Below are 20,187 nucleotides of genomic sequence, written 5' to 3' on the forward strand. Positions count from 1 at the left end.
TAGGGATGCTTTGAGAACATATATAAAATGACCTACCAAAAGAGGAAGATGCTTGATATCTCTTTATAACTCTTTGCATGAGCCTAACATTTTGCCGTAAAATACCCTTCAAGCCTATAGAATTATCTTTACTTTAATTTTGATATAACTGGCTTTCCAAAGCTTTGTAACTACTGGGTATTGGATTGGAGGGGGGGGGGGACTTTTTAAAAATTCGAATGCTTATTGAGGTTCCATCTGGAATGCCTTACATATACAGCAAACCTATAACTCCTACTTCAGTCATAGCGACCAGTCTGCATACCACCTTCTGAGTTTTTTTCTGTTGATGCTTACTACAGCCTGTCTGACACAATAGCAGCTTGTGAATAACAGCAGTGACCAATGCTATCACTCAATAAAATAAATACTACAAATCTAAAAAATGCAGCGACATTGGTATGATCTCATAATCTCCCCTTTAATTATCTGTCCTGTAAGAGTTAAGCAAACAGTAATGGTGACCATGGGTGCAATTTATGCCTAGTACTGCATCTCGATAATTCAATCAAAAGGAAAATGAAGCTGTAGGATCCACATTTTGTTTTGAAACTTCTACATGCCAATAGATGTGTAGCCCAGTCATCCCTCCTTTACCACTCAGGCATACTGCTTAGCCCTATCTCCCTGAACTTGAATGATTAAAATGACATGGGAATGAATGCAGGAAAATTTGTAACCAACTACAAAACAATAATGCAATGGAATGATAAGTAGCCAGTTAAACAGAATGTCACACAGACTAGCTTCACATAAAATCATAGAATACTTTATTAAGGGTAAGTGTGTTCATTCCTCATTCTTGGAACTTCATCAGAACAATTAAATGCATCCATTCCAAACATTATATATCCCCCTAAGGATCACATGATGAAAAAAAAAAAAACATAATTATTTCAAGTAAAACCTCAGCAAGCAATCAAGTTACATTCAAAATACTATCCCATAATGGGAAAAATTATATAAATAACACTGCAACACTATAAACAGTAGCCAGATATAAAAATACTTTTGCAGTTTTTAAAACCAAGAGACTATTGACGGATATAAAATAATTTAAGCCTGGGAATCTGGCAGCATTCAGTAATGTCTGCCAGTAATATAACCTGATCTCTAACCTAGTTTTCTAATCACATTCATTTTCACTCTGTGGATTCTTTTTAATATAAAAAAAAAAATGTTTTTAATTTTTTGCATAGTTGGGAGTGCCTTCACAGTGCATTAGTAGTGTCACTTTTTTAATATCATACACATGCTTGTATATCCTAGCTCTCAAGCCTGCTTCAGTTTTTTTAACACAATAAACAAGTGGTTATGTAAACCACACACAAAGTGCCAAAGTAGTATTTCCCTTAAATGCTAATATTAGAAGCATCAAAAATAAAATACCTGACCTGAATTCCAGGCCACAATAGAACACTACTCCCCAGACATAGTTGATTTAACAGAAATCTGGCTAAATAAAAACATAACTAACTGAGAAGTTCTCCCTACCGGCTACAATATCATTAGACAAGACAGACCACTTTTTAAAGGGGGTGGAACTGCCTTACTGTATATGTCCAACTTAACTTTATGTCAAATACCAAACTCCCACCCCTCCCCCAATAATTGGGACATACTTATCTCACAACTTCAACTTCACCCTAAAAAGGTCATCACCATGATTGTGATCTATATTCCACCTGGTAATACACCTGCTATCCTTGAAGACTTATTATCCTGGTGTTCTTCCACATACTCACAAGAAACCCGTATTCTGGGGGATTTCAACCTAGATTGGTTCACCTGTATATCAGAACCACCATGTAATCTAATAAATCTCCATGGCTACCAGCAGCTAGTCCAAATTCTAACTTGATGTGATAAAAAAATCTAAAAGGGAATCCATCCTTGACTGGGTCCTAACTACCAACCACACATTGTACCCCCACAGGGCAGTCTCCCAGATACCTTAAGTGACCACAACATAATATACATTATACGTAGTTGAACAAGCCTATGCAAACCACTAACTATAAATCCACTGGAAACAAAAAAATGTTTGCTCCTGAGGTTCTCAATAGTCTAGTATATAACTGTGACTGGACCCAAATAAAAACCTTCCCACTTGACCAGGCTGCAGCATATTTGGACAAAACATTTCTACAACACCTAGACACTGTCGTTCCTTTGCACAAAATGAAGGTTAGAACCTCTACAAACCCCTGGCTCAGTAAAGAAACCAAATAAATCCTGAAGTCCAGAGACACTGCCTGGCTTTACTATCAAAAAAACAAAGAAACACAAAGCCTAACTAGGTATCAAGAACTGTGCAACCGTGCAAAAAATGCATTAGGCTGGACAAAAAAAATCTTGCTACACAACATTACAAACTAAATACCAACACAACCCCCAAAAATTATGGAAAAATGTAAACCAGCTACTAAAACCCACCCAAAAGGCTACCCCCAAACCAGCCACTCATGACACTAAAGTTCCCATTGAAGCACAATTCAACTTCCACTTTGTGAACTCACTTCTTTCCTTATTATCACAGGACAGTTCCAACCTCACTATCCCCCCAACACAAATAATACTAATAGAAGCATTACCCTCAAAACAGTTTCTCCCACCTTAATCAAAACCATGCTCTCCAAACTAAAAACCTTGTCAACAGCAGCCAACCTACTCCCCAGTTATTTCTTGAAACTCATAGCAGATGCCATTGCTATCCCAGTCTCCACTCTCATAAACAGATCAGCTGCTGAAAACTATGTGTCCAAACTCTGGAAAATATCCTATGTTACCCCCTACATAAAGGTGGAACCTCCACTGAACTTAATAACTATAGACCCATTGCTATACTCTCCCCCTGGCCAAAATCCTAGAAAAATGCATCCATACCCAGGTGCTAAAATATCTCCTAGACAACATCCTGTTGCCTACTCAACATGGTTTCAGACCTGCCCGTAGTACCACTATGGCCCTCCTCTGCTTCAGAGACACAATAAACCATCTCAAAAATGAAGGCCTGCAGGTGTCAACTCTTTTTTTTTTGGATACGTCCAAAGCATTTGACACAGTCTCACACCAAATCCTGCTAAACAAACTAAACCAATATCACCTATCAAATTCCACTCTTACCTGGTTCCAAAGCTACTTAACTGACAGGTACCAGGCTGTGAAATGGGAACATTCTCTCTCTCTTCAGCTGCCCATAACTATAGGAGTCTTACAGGGCTCTGTCTTAGGACCACTGCTGTTCACAAACTTCACAAACGACCTCCATAACTCCACACAGCATGCATCTATCATTCAGTATGCAGACGCTACTACCTTAATCTGTGCTGCACAAAATATTCCCACCCTTCTGTAAACAACTCACCTAGCATTTTCTGACATTTCAAACTACCTTACCAAAGCCCAACTTATCCTTAATCTAAAGAAAACTCAGCTTATGATTATAACTAGTTCTAACATAAACACTGATTACAATCAATTCACTATCTACTCCACAAATGCTCCTCCAGTCACTCCAGTGGCACAGGCTAAACTATTGGGAATAACCATAGACTCCCACCTAAAATTTTATAGTCATCTCAACTTAACTATTAAAAAAGTACATGCCAAACTGGGATCACTCTACCGTATCAAACCGTTTCTTACCAACAACACAAGATCAGCCATTGCTCACTCCCAACTTCTATCTACCCTACTCTATGCATCTCCCATTCTGACTAATCTCAACAAAACTGAACTAAGCAAAATGGAAGCCTGCTATAACAGAATTGCCCACTTTGCTGCAAATTGCTCATATAGAACTCATCACTGTACTGCTTTGTGACAGCTCCACTGGCTTGAACTGCCTAACCTTCTAACCTACAATCAGCTCTGCCTCTCTCATTCTATCTATTACCTCCCCAATACGTGTCCTGCCCTCTAAAACCTAGTACACCACTCAGCCAAAAGGCCTCTTAGATCATCAAGCAAACTACTACTAGAAGTCACCAACAGCTATAATAGCTTTGGAGACACAGTATATAGTAGTTTAGTGGCTAAAAAATGGAACTCTCTCTCCCCACTATCATACAAAATACATCATCCATAGCCTCCTTTAAAAATTACATTAGGCAATATCTCAAGCAAAGTTGGCAGTGCAATGACTGCTCCCCAAGCTAGTGAAAGCAGATAAGGTACACATACTAAGCTTAGAGTACTTGATAACAGTTCTCACTCTTACTCACAAACTCTGGCTAATGTACAACGTATGTACTGTACCTATGTACTATGTATGTATTCTACCTATGTTCCAAATTTCAGCTGTACACCACAAATCTATTAATTACCTTTATTTTTAAATTAATGTTTTCTTGTTTCGTCTCTCCACTGTAATTGTCGATGTGCTGCATACCACTGTAAAAACATGTGTATTGTAATTTGTGTGCATACCGATCATGTCTAAATATCTAAATGTACCTGTAATTATTTTTCTGTGTGAAGCTTTTCTCCCTGGGCCTCTGCTGAAAAAGGGCTTTTTCTGCTCAGTCAGACACCCCCGGTTAACAAATGTAAAATAAAATAAAAATAAATAAATAATGTTATGTACCCTAGGATATGAGGACACTGTCACATTAACACTATCTAGAATGAGCCTGCGTTGTGAATATCTTCTGCATTTAATAATATCCTTCATGGCTGTGGAGGTATCAGAAAATTAATTACAGAATACAAAAAAAAAATAAAATAAAACATTTGCAGACTAAAGAAAATTCTTAATATAGCAGGATAAAGAATGGTAATTATCATGAAAGTATTGCTCCCAGTGGAGGATTATCATTCCTAGAGAATAAAAAGGTGAATAATACATGTATTTGCCTTTCCTCATAGGTTTGACATCTCATTGACCCATACAAGATAAAAAGCCATAAATCCCCAGCAGGACCCCATTGTCTTACCAAGCACTTTATAGACTAAAAACTTCCTTATCAATCTATTTATTTTCTTAATGCTCCATTACACGTAGGCAAAACGGTTTGTCCCACCTATATGGAAATATGCACTGGATCATGCTAAGAGCTATAAGTAAATTAGTTTAATCAGTATTTTGTGTAAAAAAATTTGAAAAAGTAATTCTATACTACCTTAAAAATGCTTAGAATACATTCTGTATATATATTCAGTGACATTTTACATAGAACTGGCAAGAACACTTGATTATTGTCAGCTATGAAATCATTGACTATTAGTATGCATTATACTGCACTGTAATTAACTTTGTATCAGAAGTTTTTCCTTCAGACTATGAGGTAGTATACCCCTAAATATGACATCTTTTGCATGTACCACTGTGCTCTTTCCTAGATCTGAACTTATTTTTACAGTAATCTTCTCATCTGATTCAACTGTTGTTCTAAGAAGTTTCAGAAGATTCTAAATTGCTAAGAAACAGTTTACAATGTTATAGATCAGGCTACCTTGTAAAACATATTGACAAACATTGTACATGGACCCTCAAGAAAAAAAAAGTTACATTTAGTACCAAAAAGTGTAAATTATTACACATTGGAAAAGATAATAAAGGGTTGTCATATGGCACGGTGGGTGAAAGTATAAGAGAGTGTTATATTTTTAATTATTTTGGGGTAACAATATCAATAATACTAGAAAAGTCTACGGGTGACTGATATGATTCTTAGCTCTATTATCGCAAGAAATGCAGTTGTGTTGATTCTATTGTTTGTTAGTATGGTTGAGTTGTTCTTGTCATATGGTTGTGTTTTTTATGTACTCTGTAAAGAACCTAGTAACTCTAGAAAAAGTGTAAAATCATTGCACTAAAAAATCTAATCTAATCATCTTCTTTTGGCTGTTCCCATTAGGGGTCGCCACAGCGGATCATCTGTTTCCATTTCTTCCTGTCCTTTGCATCATGCTCTTTCACACCATCCGCCTGCATGTCCTCTCTCACCACATCCATAAACCTTATCTTAGGCCTTCCTCTTTTCCTCTTACCTGGCAGCTCCATCCTTAGCATCCTTTTCCCAATATACCCAGCATCCCTCCTCAGCACATGTCCAAACCAATGCAATCTCACCTCTCTGACTTTGTCTCCAAACTGTCCAACCTGAGCTGACCCTCTAATATACTGATTCCTAATCCTGTCCATCCTCATCACACTCAGTGCAAATCTTAAGATCTTTAACTCTGCCACTTCCAGCTTTGACTCCTGCCTTTTCGTCAGTGCTACTGTCTCCAACCCATATAATATAGCTGTTCTCACTACCCTCTTGTAGACCTTCCCTTTCACTCTTACTGGTACCCGTCTGTCACAAATCACTCCTGACACTCTTCTCCACCCATTCCACCCTGCCTGTACTCTCTTCTTCACCTCTCTTCCACATTCACCATTACTCTGAACTGTTGATCCCAAGTACTTAAACTCATCCACCTTCGCCATCTCTACTCCCTGCATCCTCACCATTCCTCTACCCTCCCTCTCATTTACACACATATATTCTGTTTTAGCCCTGCTGACCTTCATCCCTCTCCTCTCTAAAGCATATCTCCACCTCTCCAGGGTCTCCTCAACCTGGTCCCTACTCTCACTACATATCACAATGTCATCTGCAAACATCATAGTCCACGGGGCCTTCTGTCTAATCTCATCTGTCAGCCTGTCCATCACCACTGCAAATAAGAAAAGGCTCAGAGCTGATCCTTGATGTAATCCCACCTCCACCTTAAACGTATCTGTCACTCCCACCGCAGTCCTCACCAGTGTCACACTACCCTTGTACATATCCTGTACCACTCTTACATACTTCTCTGCCACTTCCGACTTCCTCATACAATACCACAACTCCTCTCTAGGCACCCTGTCATATGCTTTCTCTAAGTCCACAAAGACACAATGCAAGTCCTTCAGACCTTCTCTGTATTTCTCCAACAACACTCTCAGAGCAAATATTGCATCTGTAGTGCTCTTTCCTGGCATGAAACCATACTGCTGATCACTAATCATCACCTCCCTTCCTAACCTAGCTTCCACTACTCTTTCCCATAACTTCAAGCTGTGACTGATCAATTTTATCCCTCTGTAGTTACTGCAGCTCTAAAAAATCTAATCTAATAGATGTAAATTTTGACAGCAGGCTAAGAAACTTGAAAATGTTTCTATGCATTGTAGGATATACAGGTATTATCTTTCTTGGATTTTTAAGTGTAAGAACAATGATGCATTTACAACTGTTCTGGACATTAACTTGAATAATATTCAGATAAATGCAAATAATTCAGCTGAACCAAAAATAAAGATACGTTTTAAGTTCTTCAAGTTCAGAGTTGCTTTTAGAGAGCAAAAAGTTACCGTGTTTTATTTACTATGTCCTATACTTGAAATTATTTAAGGCCATGTAAGATAAATGGTAACATGATAGATTATATAGGGATTGTTCAACATGAAAATTGACTCATAATGACCTTTGAAGATGCCCTGAGCTTATAGCATGCATTAAAGGACACAAACATAAAATTACTTTGCAATTAGTTGGTCAGCATAATTTAAAGATGTAGGGATATAAATAAAATATAAATGCTGTAGCTCCTCAACATCAAACACCTAAATATTTCTTCTGCAAAGATTTTTGTTTTTGTAATGATGGACACAGCCTTTTCATGTTCCAGTGGATTCTACATGTGATGGCATAGTGGGTTTCCAGGTAACAGTTTTAAATTCCACGACTCATAAGTGAGAGCCCTGGAATAGTGAGACTGAATGTTAAGAATGGTGGCTCGGGTACGGTAAGCCTGCAATTGTTGTGTCTTTGCACGTTCCCTTGTTTCAGAATATATGGCAATGGCAAAGTCAGTATATGTAAGTAGTGAGGGTGTGGAGAATGCAGAGAACTTGACCATGCAATAAATATATTTTGGGGAGAAGAATGGTTATCAATGTTAACTGTTCACCTTTCATTTCACTGTTATTTTTTCATATTCTGGAACTTAACGTTATGGGTCTCAAAATTACAATAGGGATCTGTGTCTACAATGAGCATCCTTTTTTAAAGATTAGCTACTCAAGAGTGTCTCTCTTGGAAAGAATATTATCAACTGTGACATAATTTCACAAATGAATGTCAAATCTGGCTTCGAAAAGATAATTGTATAAAAGAACCACCTGCAATATGAAGCAACAAGACATAGCAGGCATAAATACAATCTCTACCAAACAATGCTGATGAAGATAGAACATCAAAAATCAGGCTGAACTGTTTCTCCAAAAGTATTTTCAGCCATGATGCTAAACATGATCTTTCTTATTGCCTTTCATTTTGTTTCTGGATTTCATAGATGACTTCTTCAAATGATCAATTTCATCAAGGGTATAACATAATTTGTCCAGATCCTTCAGATTATCTTAAAAACAGATAAGAAATTACCTTGAGTTGTAAAGTAACAATGCAATTACTTTTTCTCTTATTGTTAAGAGTTTGTCCTTGGCCTCAGTCCTCTGGTCAAAGCTGTGAGATTGTTTTATTGAATTCTTTGAATGTCAGATTTGAATTCCAGCCACTAACTCTCTGTAGTTGTGTTGGAGAATAAAGTAGTTCATAGGTTCATTCACAAATGCTGGATCTCTATGATTCTTTTTAATGTCTACCACCAAGAATGCAGAACTCCAGGTCCTAATGATATTTAGAAGCATCACATTTCCTTTTCATCAGTGAACAAGGACTGTCAAAGTTGTTGTGATGTAGAACACTTGAAAACCACAGACCAGTGAGGCCAGAAAAAACATTTTCCATTTCCTTATGAGAATTCAGAATTATACTTTGACCTTTCCACCAGAATATAAGGAGAGCTGGGTAAATAACCCATGTCTAACAACATATTGGCTGAAGCTTAGCTACATTGCCACATCATTTTTCATAAGTGGAAAAGACCTTTGAACATTCTTCCACAAGTCTAAACTGATAATGGTTCCATTAAATACCCATGTGATGCTAGCTGTTGCCAGTAAGGCATGTCTTTGCTTGGCATGAAAGAAGCAGGATTAACACTTGGAAGTGACTATTTCCATTTCTTGTATACTGTCTGTCAGTTCTGACTGTAAGCTTCTAGGAATGTGCCTGACTTTTTTTTTATTGTTCCACTTATGAACATCCTTTGGCCAAGGACTCCTTGTAACCCTAATATTTTCGTAACATAACTTATTCTTCACATGATCAGTTTTCCTCTTTTGCTGCTCATTTAACAATCCAAACGTTTTATTTGTTCACACAGGCTATTCAGAGCATTCTACTTTTCTGTGTGGCTATCTGAAAGGCTTCCATTGCACTAGCCACTACTGACAACGTTTCAGATAACATCATTACTTTGTCAGCAGAAATTGCCTCTTTTAATCTAGAAACAGAGACACCTTCAAAATAATTTGCCATTGTGTACCTTATTTTGTATATAGAGAACACTTAGCAAAGTAACTATTTCTAGTAAGTGGGCATAGAAGCAATTGAGTCATCATGTCACTATGCTCATGGCTGGCCACAAACCTTAGATATATACCTTTAAATCAATACCAGTTTTCTTAGAATGGCATTTCAATGCTAGACATCAGAAAGCTTTTATTTTAAGTATTGAACCAAAAGCAGCAATAATTTGGCAAGAATGTGCACAATTAATTAGTTACTATTGCAATGACTTCTACAGTCAGAGTTGTTTCTGAATTTGAATATTATTGCTTGACAACATTTGGCTTGTGACTGTTTGAGTCTAACATTATATTTTTGTTGGTTATTGGTCTTATTTGGTAACATGTTTACCACTATCTTGGGAACCATGTAAATTAGCCAATAATGAGGTCTTATCTCTTCAGGGCTAGCATGTTCTTGAATGGCAAATGAGAGTATCACACTGGAAAGGCCTTTCTGCTATAAGCCATCATGCTCATGCTATGAATTTTAATGAATTCCAAGGATAGCCAACTTGCCTAATAGTTAGATGTGGGGTGGGAGGAGTGTACCTAGGTACAATTTCTGATCCTGATCTGTTAGCAGATTTGGCTTCCTAATTAATTAATATATTCAAACTTATCAGCTGTTAACTCTATATATTGTTGTACGGTAAAGACTAGACCAAATCTTGAAATGCTAATAATAGAGCAGAAGGGAAACAGGAGGTAATAGTACAAATTATAGTGAGAGAAGCCTGTGAAGGCCAGAGTGTACAATCACTAGAAGAGTCAGAGCAGAAAGGAAGTGGTATGGGAAGACCTCTATCAGACCTTATGACATAAAGGAAAGGTGCAGAGATACTGTGATTGAGCAGGCATAGAAAGTTGTATACTCTGCTCCAGCCATTATGGAGGCCTGACTCAAAGCTAGTTAGCTGATGTTCCACATCAGCTTTTTAATTCTTAAGGTTTCCTTTAACTTTAATTAATATTCTCAAGTCCTTTATCTGTACATTCTAGTGAACCTAGTTCCTTTACCTAATTTCTCACTTAATATTATGCTCTTAGACTTTAAGTTGTGATGGTGTCTGTATCTTAAGGTATAGAATGGGTTTATAGAAAACTATCAATGTTTTCTTAGAAGCTAAATAGTTCACAAAATCGAAATTTACTGTGGTATGCAATTACCCTTCAGGATCCCACTTTAAACGTGTGTTCATGGGATCCCTTAGTTAAAATGAAATAATAAGATAGTGAACCCCATTTTGAGCACAGCAGTCCCTTCCCTGGCTTTCTTTGCATTCCATATTTTTTCTTTATATGTATGCCATAAAATCCTGTATAGTCTGAAGCTATCATGTTATTTTTGAAAGTTTGTTTTCTATTTACAGAGATGTATTTCTTATAATTTTATTCATAATTTGTATTGTTGTTGGACGTTATAAATAAAAATGTTCCTAACTTTTTCCTATAAATGCACTAGGAATGTTAACATTCACCTCAGCTACCAATAGTTTAGCAAGATGGACCTCACTCTAGTGTCTTTCTGAAAGGTTGTTTCTTCAGCTTGGATTCATCAACATTGCATGATGAATCCAAACACCTCTTGTGAAAATAGAAACTACAGCAGTCTGATCTTCCCAGCATCTGCTGCTGACTGAACTAGTCACACTGTTGCATCCGATCTGTAATAAAACATTAAAGTATAACAATATTTCTAAATGAATGAAAGAAAGGTAACTACTACAGTGCACTACATTTCAATGATATATGGCTGTGTACAGCATAAGGAATGAATTCAATTTTGGTATAGAGTTAAACAGCTTAAAGAAAAAAAGGAAGTGTATTATATGCATTCAGGCTGAGATGATCTTATTATTATATTATATACTTGATCAAAACAATACAGCCTTCTAATGTTGATTATGAAATTGCAGATAAAACATCTTAATATAATCATGTTATCATATACACATGAAATAGTAAAGCTCAGTACAAAATAAGACTTTTTCTTTATATACCATACTAGTTCTCATTCATGAATGTCCCCCTTCCTTTTTGCCACTGAATATCCTGTATGACTAAAATCAGTAATAAAGGTGACCTATTTTTCAAATAAATCTACCAGTGTTTGGTTAACTGTATTAAGAAATTCCAGTAATTCATGCTGCTTCATTCTGTTACAAATAGGGAAATGAATGTGCATCTAGATCTTTATAGTCAAGTTTAATACATTTTAGTACACAGTTATATGGACAGAAACAATATGTTGTTTATGTAGTGTGTCTGCCAGTGAGCTAATATCTCATTTAGTAAGCCTATCAGATACGCCATATCTTCCTGAAAGAATCCATGGCCTTACATTCCATTACCTGCTCAGGTAACCTATTCTATTTATTTACCACTACTGCAAAAAGTTCTTTCTAATGACATGGAAATTTATTTCATAGTGACAAACAAACAGTCATAGTAAATATAAGCTGTATTTATTTGTAGGTGCGAAAATAAGTATTACAAGAGCTGAAGTAAACACTAATAAAATTTATAATATGAAATTAATTCACAAAACAGTGATTAAATTAAAACAGTTATGATGGACAGCTGGAAAATGTTAAAAGCCTTCCTGGGTGGAAAATATAATAAGAACAATCATTTGTACTTACAAAAGGTAGGATTTCAAAAGAATTGTTAAGACAATAAAACGAGTAAAAAGCCAAAGGCAAATGGTGAAATGAAACAATATGGTCGGTACAAGTTTTATAATGTTCTTTAAAAAGGAGTAGAAAATATAAATTTGAGAGGAAATTGCTACAGAATTCTAGAAACATTTTCTTGTAAATCAAAAATGATACTTTATGATGCTTTGTTCATAAATGTTGCATTTTATACTGAATGCACTTCCAAAAAGGTCATCAAAGAGAATATATCTGCTATTAGATCCGCTGATGCTACTAATGTACTGTGTAAGCATGCAAGATTGTATAGGGGGCATGTTCAAGTTAATATTTGGAAGCTGTAAAAATCTGTTTATTTTAAATATATATTAAAAGAACTCCTTGACTAGAGGGAACATTTTTCATGGGTCTTTTTGGATACATGCAGTGATGTAGGACTGAATGATACAGAACATGTTAGCAAAAATCCACTACTGTGAAGCTGGAATGATTAAACAAACCCAACCGTGGGTAGCCCTTGATATACTCACAAACATGAGTGGATTATTGCTATTACACAATTACATTAGTTAAGAAAGAATTTTCTTAAATTTCTTAACTAATGCATTTATATAAAGACACATATAATTAGATTAGTTAAGAAACAAATTCCTTACCTTTCTTAAATAATGTCTTTGTATAACAGCACTTGTGTCTTCTTCTGCATTGTCTTCTGTGGGCTGATGTATTGCACATTCATATGGGACTCGGATTCCCATGCTTGCACAGTACATCAGTGCATTGCAGAAAAAGCAATGGAAAAAAGAGAACTTCCACTGATGTTTTTTTTTTTTTTTTTTTTTTTTTGTATTAGTTAAAAAAACAAGTGTTCTTATGATGGACAACAAAGATATATTAGGAAGGTTTCTGTTTGTCGAGTTTTGCAGAACATGTCTAGGTTTTCTTATATTTTGTTCTGCCCTTCAGCATATACCAACAGAAAGTCTGGCCACCCAGTTAGCTATTTAAGCACTGTGTTACTGAGCATTTTACAGTCTGCTGAAGTCTCCATAAGGGATGAAAGTGCTGACTGTGATTTCTATAAAGAGAAATGTGTAGTAAAAAGAAATACATGTAAAAGATACTGCTGGCCCTATGTTAGCCACCTGTGTTCTCACTTCTCAGAATAAATTGCATGTGCTTTTTTGAAACTTTTCTAGCTTTTTCTTTTAATTATTTTTTTCATAGCTGTTGTATAGTAAGTTTCAATACAATACTGCAACTTTATTTGTAGGAAAACAGCTATCACATGTTGGTGTACATAAGGAAGGCACTCACCAGCCATATAACTGAACAGTGGTGATTAAATACATTTTAGAATTTGGTAGTGAAAGCAGACAAACACAGTTATTAAGGTTATTTTCTTCTAGATAGACAACAGAGTAATGAATGACACTGAAGGCTCTGAAACTTAAAATTTTGCCTTCTAGATCTCTTTTTAGAAACAAAGTGTTTTGTTTTCAGTGAGTGCACTTTATGCTTATACCTTCTGATCCTGGTCTGTGTTTAATGTATAAGAAGAATCACTTAAATACCAAACATAAATAAACAAACAAATACATTAATTAAAATTAAATAACAACATGGACTATATTTGATGCTTCCCTTGACAACTACAAAGACAGAGAGATGAAGTCTTTGAATTTGAGGGGAACGTTCTACAGAATTCTAGGAGTATTTTCTTGTAAATCAACAGAAGCACAGTTTATGATGATTCCTGCATAAAATTAGTATGGTGTTTATACTAGACACACTTCTAAAGAATATATTGGATATTAGACTCATGATGCTGCTAATGCACTTTATAATCACCCAGGATTATATGAGGGATGAGTATGTTCAGGTTTACATTTCTAGAAACTGTAAAAATCTATTTATTGCAAAGATATAATAAAATAATTGCTTGACTGGAGGGAATATATTTCACAGATCTTATTGGGTGCATGCAGTGGTCTAGGAATGAATGATATGGAACACTGAAGCAATAATCTGCAACTGTGCATGGGTATATCAGGTTGGTGTGGTTTGATCTCGAGGTCGAACCCTGAGTGATTTAACAACGGCAACTGTGGGTAAATCCTGTTATATCCGCAAACAGAAATGGATTATTGATATTATACAATGGCATTATTCAAGAAAGAATTTGCTTACTTTTCTTAAATAATGTATTTGTATAAGGGCACTTCAGTCTTCTTCTGTGGTCTCTTTCCTATACCGATGCACTGTGCATGCATACGGGACTTACATTCTTAACTCTTGCACAGTACATCAGTGCAGTGCAGGAGAAGTAACAAAGAAAAGAGAAGCTGCATTGCTGTTTATTTTTTAACTGTTTAAAATAAAACAAAACAGTTTTTATGAGAGACAGCACAAAATATAAGAAGAGCAGGTAGATTTACTTTGTTAACTTTTGTAGAAGGTATCTAATTTTTTTCTGATATTTTATTATGTCCCTCAGCATATACTAATGAAAAGTCTAGTCACAAAATGGTACTACAGGGGGTTGTACTTTTTTTCTGTTGGCATATGCACAATTTAAAATGGGTATGCTGTTTGGCTGTCCAATCAGCATGCTAGTTTTTTTTAATAGTAATGCGCTTTTATTGTATAATTTGAAATCTTTTTAAAGAGTAGGGGTTTAAAACATTGATTAGCTGACTAGTCATGTGATTCATCAGCTAAGTAATCATATGATATGCTTTTAAATATTTAAGCATTATGTTACTGAACATTTCACAGTCTGCAGAAGTCTCGCTAAAGGATGAAAGTGCTTACTGTGATATCTATGGAGAAAACTGCAATAAAGACATATCTAAAATACACTGCTGGCCCAGTATTAGCCGTCTGTGTTCTTAGTGTACAATATATTTGCTTTTTTGAAACTTTTCTAGCTTTTATTTATTTATTTAGTTAGTTGCTTAGTTATTTTTGCATAGTTGTTATACAGTAAGTTTCAATAGTGGACTGTAACTATCCCTGGGATTCATGAAGCTTGCGCCAGGCACAGGAGTAGCATAGATGGAATAACGCCAAATATGGCCGTCGAGCGATTCAGGTACGATCCAATTCCATGTGCACTACCGGCGTATGCCAGAACTGCGCAGCCCTTGGCATAGGAATGCTAATCACCCCATGCGCAGTGTCGCACCATGCAAATGAAGGCAGATAGCGATTCATGAAGTGGTGCAGGCGTAGTGTAAGCCCACGGAAATATAAACCAAAAAACATGGTTTACATTTTCCCAAACAGAACATTGGAGCTATGGAAGCGGACCAGACTCATATATTACAAAGTTAACATATGCCAATGGCTAAATACACAGCCAATGGCATAAGAAAATATGCACAACACCTAAAAAACAACATTTAATGTCATGTCCACAGTAACGCACAGTACAACCGCAGGGCATGTGTGCGCAAACAGGAACATAAAGAAATGATATAAAAATGTCATCAAATCACAATGTAATACAAATCAGGTTTACACCATAATACGCAAAGGTAGGCAGGGAACACCACAACCAAGGTGCAAGGGTTGCTAAGGGCCTGCGACAGTGTTCGGCACGGTAACTATGAATTAGTAGTTACCACGCCAAATACCATGCCTACCATTGTGTATTATGGTGTAAACCTGATTTGTATTACACCATAATACGCAATGGTAGGCATGGAACACCACAACCAAGGTGCAAGGGTTGCTAAGGGCCTGCGACAGAGTTCGGCGTGGTAACTATGAATTAGTAGTCAATGGCATGCAAATGAGGCAGGTAATACTGAATCGCAAATGTCCTGCCGGATGAAGGTTGTACCATACGGTGCAGCTCTATAACACCGAGGAGTGGCTCAGAGGAGATACATGACATCAGCAGAGGGGTGTGCCACCGAAGCAGTAAGCACATTGGAGCAATGCAAATCTGGCCTGGCCATTGCTAAGCAAAGCTGTAGGACAGGGTTGGGGAGGAAGGTATAGAATCGTTTAGCTGAGAGCACACATGGTGCACGAAAGCGCATGTATATGGGGATGAAAATGTGCCCGATACCCGGTAAGCGGATGCACGCGCCGCGAACAATAGCACAAACAGGAAGGTCAGGGGAAGAAAAGAAGGAAATGCCGAAGTAGGGTAATTGGAGTACTAATGAGCAATTAACACCAATCACCTCACGGCGGCCATTTGACAGCAGCTGACAAGTCTGCTTGCAGAAACCTGTAAAACAGGATAGGGGAGGCATTGGAATGCAAAGAAAGGAGGGGAGGTATTGGATTGCAAAGATAGGAAATCTGTCATAGCAGAGCAAAGCAAACCGACAGTAGACCGGCAATAGCACACATTACGCAAGATAAGCCAGGTCTAGGAAAGTACAAATGAAAGCAGGCTGCTGGATGCATGCCAGAAAATGGTAGGTGGAATGTGCAGAAATGTAAAGGAAAGGTCAAGAGGTAATCCACGGCAGCCAAATGTAATTCAACACCAAAGGCACCAAAATAGTAGTTCCGGTAGTAAAACACATAAGATACCCTGTAGCTACGATCGTACATACACACCCTATGACATCATCGGTGTTTACAGCACAATAGTATAAAGTGTGAAAGCACCCTACACACACCTGTGTATTCTCAAACACTGCACCATAGGTGTAAACACACGGGGAACTTTTAAAATGTGCATGTTGGGAGCTGCCATAGCTTTGATTCATCAGCAGGTGTTAGAGACTGACGGTGTTGTGGAGGATGATGCCGACAACCACCGCAGGCCCGGGAGTAGGAGAAGAGTGTTCAGACCAAGGGTAACCTACCAGGGGCTACATGATCTGGAGATAGTAGAGCATTACAGGGTGGACAGGGACATCTTACAGCAAATAGTGGAGCTGTGCCGGCCACGCCTGAGAACCAGAAACAACAGAGGGGAACTCATCCCAGTGGACACGAAGGTATGTGTAAGCTTGTGAATACTAGCCACAGGTACCTTTCAAAGGCCAACTGGAGATATAATGAGGATCTCACAGGCATCAGCATCCAGAGTACTACACCAGTTCCTGGATGTCATGTTACCACATGCGAACGAGCATATATACTTCCCCCGAACTCAGGAGGAGTTGGCCAGCAATATGCATCACTTCCACCATGTGGCACACTACCTGGAGGTACTGGGTGCGATAGACTGCACCCACATACAAACCAAGTCACCACCCAGTGAGCATGGTAGGCGTACATAAACCGCAAGGGATTCCACTCCATCAACTGCCAGGTTGTGTGCAATGCCCAGGGCATTATCATGGATGTGTGTGCTGGCAGCCCTGGAAGCTACCATGACTCCCATATCTGGCATGCCTCACAACTGTATCAGGTATTTGTCAGGGGGGACATCCCACATGGCCACCTTGTGGGGGATGCTGGCTATGCACTGGAGCCGTGGATGATGACTCCCAGCAGAAATGCACACACACACATGCAAGAACGCCATAATGAGGCACAAGCACAAACCAGAATCATCATAGAGCATGTGTTCGGGATGCTGAAATCACGGTTCTGGTGCTTAGACACATCTGGTGGAGCCTTGCAGTACTCTCCAGGCATGTGTGCCCACATCATCATAGTATGTTCCATGCTCCATAATATGATCCTGCGGAAACAGCTCAGCAGGGACAAAATGGTGAAGGCCCTCATAGCCCACCGCAATTGCCAAGGCCATCACAGGCACAGAGGGATTCAGACCACAAACACACTGTGCCAGCCCCAGTAGGCAGACGGAGGCGTGCCCAATATGCCTATGCCTTGGCAAAGAGGGAACATATAGCATATGCTCTGACAGTGTAGGCCCCTATGGACTGACACACCTCTCCACCTGCACACACAGTAAAATGGATGGCACACAAACACGACCACCTGTAAATTGTAATGTATAGGTGGCCCACTGTGTGAATCCTACATAAGCAGCCCTCAAACATTGTACACACAACAGCTATTGGAACAAGGAATGTCAACACCTGAACAGTACATGCCCCTATCAGCATATGGTGGCACTGTGTGTATAGGTTCCCAGGTACATCGGTAGGTACACGGCCAATTGTCAGAGGCCATACACCAAACGGGGCAAACACTGTCCGCTGTCACCACAACATCGAGTAACCAACTGTTGCTTAGTGGAGCAGAGGCAATCGCGGGAGCACATGTGTGTAAGCACTGTTCTGCACACACTCAGCACGGAGTCCCTGCTGCGTTAATGAGGGGCTCCACATAATATAATCATGGATATTGTGTCAAGGCATGGGTTGTACTCATGACAGGTATTCGTCACCCCAGCATGCCCCACTTACAGTCATTTGAAGGTGTAGCACAGTATTATGTGTGGCTCACTGTGATATACATACCTAATGCCGGAGCACATCCAGTAAACATCACATGGACATACCATTAACTGGACTCATCAATATGTAAACTAACGGAGTTACCCATGTGAGTGCAGTATGGAGTAACAGCCGTAGTATACTCCAAGTACAAAATGACATAACACGTGTACAAATCACAGATGTCCATGTGTTAAATGCAGTGACCGTCATGCATGTTCCCGGTCCCTTGAGGCAAGGGATGTAATGTAATCCCGAAGGCACGAGTAATGCATGTTGGATGTAGGTCATCAGATCATGTTTAGCACACGTTAGCGGGAATATGCGTTGCCCACTGCTGGTAAGCGATGTTTAAATACGGATATGCGTGAAACACAGATAAGCTGCTCCGAATATCGCGCAGATCACGGTCAATGATGTCCAAAACAGGTGAAACCAGCATTATTCACCCCTGTACTAATAGCGCCTGCTCTGAAGGGTAAAACAACCACTGCCAGGAGTAGAACATGCAATCATGTATAGAATCACCTAACACTATTGCTAGCCAAGATGTACCTATGGTAGGGTTGTCACCTCTTCAAATGACCAATGTGGGACATACGTCAGATGTCTGCAGGCTGACACATACACCCAGCCAGTACGAAAATCAGAAGTTCACTGTTTTGCCTAGATAAATGCTTATTCTTGTAATGTTTACTTACTTATTCTTTTTCTATAACATATAGGTGGTTCAGATACAGAATAACTGTTTTATGCAACTATTACATAAACTATAGGAAATAAATATGTTCTAAAATCTCAAGACATTTGCCATGTTTACAAATAGTTTGCAGGACACAACTGCCCAAAGAGGGACTGTCCCTCTCAAAGTGGGACAGCTGGTAACCCTAACCTACTGCAGGTGTGTAATGTGACAGGTACAGACACAAACCTGCAGAGTCCAGGAAACAGTAAACACCGACAAGTACACAATGAAAGGTGTAGCTTGCCTGTCACTTTCCCTGTCAGATATATATATATATATATATATATATATATATATATATATATATATATATATATATATGTACACATATATACATATATATAATACAGACAGAAAGGGCGATAGAGTGATATATGTTGATATATACGGATTCAATGATATCTGCAAATATATATAGATAGGTCAACGACATTCATAACACCTTGGAGGTACAAATAAATAGGATACCGCCAACTATGGAATGTGTAACATACCGACACGCATAACCACAAGGCTGAAAGACCGAAAGAACACAGTACCGGAACTGAACAACCGCGAGTAATAGTATGACGATATGAAGGGACATGTAGTTACCGCTGCCAGTGTTGTGGTCCACGTAGGTACTAAGTTCAACTGTGTTTGTGAGTGCCGTTGTCTGTGTATGTGTGTGTTGAGGGTGCCGTGTGCGTCTCTGTGAGACTGTAATGTGTGTGTGTGTGTCCGCATCGTGTGTCTGTTAGTGCCAACTCAGAGGTAGATCATTACGGTAGGTGTGGGTATAGCTAGCCGTAGGCATACGGTTACCACCTGTCCCACATTAGGAGGGACAGCCCCTCCCTGGGCAGGTGTTTCCTGACATAAAACATTACAAAGGGCAAATGTCCGAGATTGTAGGACATTAATATGTCCCATATA

The sequence above is a fragment of the Protopterus annectens genome, chromosome 3.part0 (genome assembly GCF_019279795.1).
Source record: "Protopterus annectens isolate FY-2018-M chromosome 3.part0, PAN1.0, whole genome shotgun sequence".
In the NCBI taxonomy this organism is placed as follows: Eukaryota; Metazoa; Chordata; order Ceratodontiformes; family Protopteridae; genus Protopterus; species Protopterus annectens.